Genomic DNA, 3615 nt, shown 5'->3' with positions numbered 1-3615 from the left:
CTCCGCTCGCGCCCCCGCCCGCCCGCGGCTCTGATGTCAGCGGGGGAGGAGCCTGGGGCCGGGAGACCGCGGCTGGGAAACTAGGCACCGCCCCTCGGCTGGGGAAGGGGAGCAGGGACCCCTATGCCCTACTCAGACCCCGCGCCGGACGCGCCCCGCCCTTCGTTTCCCGCAGTGCCCCCGTTTCACAGAAGGGACAACTGAGGCCCAGAGAAACGAAGGGTTCAAAATCAGAGTTGGACGGCCCCGCAGAACCAAGCTGTTTATGACGCCGGAGGCTGGCCAGTTTCACCCTGTCGCCTCTTCCAGACTAGTTTTAGTATCTCCCTTAAGACTCTTCCGGGCTCTGTCTCCCTTTCCTCCAGTACCCAGAAGGGAACGAGGCCCTCGGAAGGGCCCAGGAGACTTTCTTGGGGAGGGGAGCAAAATAATAGGGAAAAGGCGGGCAGGAGCTGACAATGAAGAGGGGCGAGTAGAGGCAGTGGTAGGGTGGGAGCTCCGCCCAAGCATCGCTTGACGGGTGAGAAAACCGAACCCGGACACCTGTCCTTCGGAGCGGATGTGGTGCCCAGAGGGACAGGCGCAGGGAGCAAAGGGCAGAGGGATGGGGGTTAAATCAGGATCCGGGAGAATGCAGGCGAAAGAGAACCGAAGTGCCACGTGATTGCGTGAGCGCCAGGGATCGATGGCTAGAGGCCAGGTTGGGGAGGGAGTGGTCCAAGCCTGCTCGTGGGGCCGCTGGAAGGAGGCCAGGGGGCCTGACCGAGTTCTGTCTGCGCCAGGCCTTCCTTCCATGGGAGTAAGTTCAGCTCGGGTTGGGAAGGGAGTGAGTGTAAGTAAGGCTTGCAGGAACCGCGGGAAGAGGTCCCCTTTGTGTCCCACCCCTACCCCACCTCCATGACGTCCCATTACCATTCCCCAGTCCCGAATCCTTGCATTTTCCAGCTGGAGATGGAGAGAAGATAATGCTTATGCCAACTGATTTCCAGCTCGCTTTTCCCTCCCTTACCACTGGGACTTTGGCAAAGGGTGGTCAAATTATTATACCCATTTTATAGATGAGAGAGGAAGATGGCTGAGATCCTAGAAAGGCTTTGGAGTCTGACTGACCTGAATCACCTTTCACCTCCCTGAGCCTCAGTTTCTTTATCTGGAATATGGTGTCAACCAAGAAATGGCAAACTAAGCTGCAAAGTAATGAAAGTATTTATTTAGGGTCATAGAATTGGGGTTCCCAGAGCACAGATTCAAGTAACAACCCACATAGTGTCCCCCCTTGGCATTTTCAGGCAAATGTTTTTAAAGGAAGGGAAGAAGATGACTTGCGTTTTTTAAGATTACTTTTGTAGCTGGTGGATATTTGGAGTACACCAGTTGTACTTGGGTTTAGATGGTTGACTGACTTCTTTATCTTGTGGTTTGTTTACTACATCCAGATGTCCTTAAGGTTGAGGAACATTGGGCTTGAGGCTTTGCATACTGTGGCAGTTTATAGTATCTGGCTGAGACCTGCATAAGAGTAACCTCCAGAATCACATCCCTACTCCATTTGAAATCTCCTAGCCATAAAAAATTCTATTTTGTTTCATTTCTTTTAACAGTGGTAATATTGATAAGGTATGTGAGATACTTGGAAGTACAGGTATTCCATGCCCTGCATATGGAAGTACAGGTATATAGGAGCACAAAACATGAGTTAGATTTTATGTAAACTGAGGATCAGGGAAGGGGCCCGATTTGTCCAGGAACAGGACTCCAAGGAATAATTTCCCTCCCCCAAATCTCAGTATCTCTGACTTCCGGAAGAACTAAAAGACAATTTCCCTTCCCCAAAGGATCTCAGGCATCCCAACTGATGGGGAAAAAAACACAGCTCAGGCCTGGGGCTCAGCCTCTGCTCTACTCTATTCCCATCCATGTACCCAGCACACTCGCTGAGCTGGAGATTGTTTCACCACAAATTCCTGTTTATCTCACTGACAATATTCCCTCGGTGATAAGGTGGTCTTGGCCCTACCTAGGACTTGTACAAATTTTTACTTTGTTTTATATTTTGCTTGTTTTTTAGTAAGTCTGAGGGTACCTATGCTTTCTTTTTTTAACAAACACGTTCTCTCTCTCTTTCTCTCAATGTTTCTATTAAAAATTATATAAATAATATATAGTCATTGCGGGATAATCACATGAAATATTAAAAACACACAAAGCCCATCCTTGCCACTGGTCACATTCTTTCATTTGTCAAGTGACAGAATTCCAACCCAAGCCAGCTTCACCAAAGAAGTCTGTGGCTCACAGATGCTGGCACAAGATTGAAGGAAATACACCATGGATCAGGTTCTTGGAGATGAGAACTGGAGATGCAGTACTCAGGATTTGCTTTCTCTTTCTTCTCTCCTCTCTCCTTGTCTTCATTTCTCTTTGAGCATTGACCTCCTTTCCTCCACAGAGTGATCTCTACTTGGCAGGAAACATGGCCTGAGGCAGCCCCAGCTTTCCAGCTTAATCTAGCAGAAGGAGAGCTACATACACTTTTGTATGTCAATCTCAGGGAAGAACTCCAATTGGCTCTGCTTGAGTAACATACTCAGCCCCCCAAACTGTTGCCAGGGAGATGAGATAATATGTTTGGTAAGTGTACTGTGATAAGCAGCCAGAGCAGAGTCACAAGGAAAGGAGATGGGGCATCTTGCCCAATAGAAATAGGGATGCTGGACAGGCAAATTTAACAAATCCTCACCTCAAATCACACCTTAGCCCTGCTCCCCCTGATCAGAGATAACCACTTGTTGGGGATTGAATCATGTTCCCCACAAGAGGCATGTCCAGGTCCCAATTTCTAGTCCTGTGGGTGTGAACCCATTTGTAAATAGAAACTTCCAAGATGTTATTAGTTAAGGTGTTCCCAAACTGATTGAGTGTGGTCCTCAGTCCAATATGGCTGAAGTCCTTATAAGCAAAGGAAATTGGACACAGAAGAGGAGGCCACAGGGAGAAACCACAGGAGAAGCTGGAAGTCAGTGGAACCTGGAGGAGAAAGAAGAAGACATCGCTATGTGCATTGCCATGTGACAGAAAAGCGAAGGACCAAGGATGGAGGGTGGCTGGCCCCAGAATGCCACAGTCTTCAGGGAGCATAGCCTTGCTGACTCCTCAAGTTAGATTTCTCCTAGCCTCAAAGTTGCGAGCCAAAAAGTTCCTGTTGTTTAAGCCAACCTGTTGTATACTATTTGTTTTAGCAGCCAGGGAACTAATATACCATTATAAATAGAACGGTGTTAATATCTTCTAGACTTTTTGGATGCATGTACTTATTGCTAACTTTATAATCTGCATCCGCCCTCCCAAAGAGCATATTACATGGTACTAATCAGAAAGCAAGTCAGAGAAAGTCAGTTTTATGTATAAAAAAGAGAGAGCGCTCGCCTCTCCCTTGCTATTAAAAAGATGACAAAACAGCTCAGACATCTCCATCGATTCATGAGCCTGCTAGAAAATGAACCATTGGAGGAATCAGTGGTTTTAAAAGATTGAAGAAAATAGAAGAAATCACAAAAGAAAAGATGGACAGATTTATTCACAAAGCATAAACAACACTCTTTAACTTCGGTTGCT

The sequence above is a fragment of the Tamandua tetradactyla genome, chromosome 9, assembly GCF_023851605.1.
Source record: "Tamandua tetradactyla isolate mTamTet1 chromosome 9, mTamTet1.pri, whole genome shotgun sequence".
Lineage (NCBI taxonomy): Eukaryota > Metazoa > Chordata > Mammalia > Pilosa > Myrmecophagidae > Tamandua > Tamandua tetradactyla.
This window is presented reverse-complemented; position numbering follows the sequence as displayed.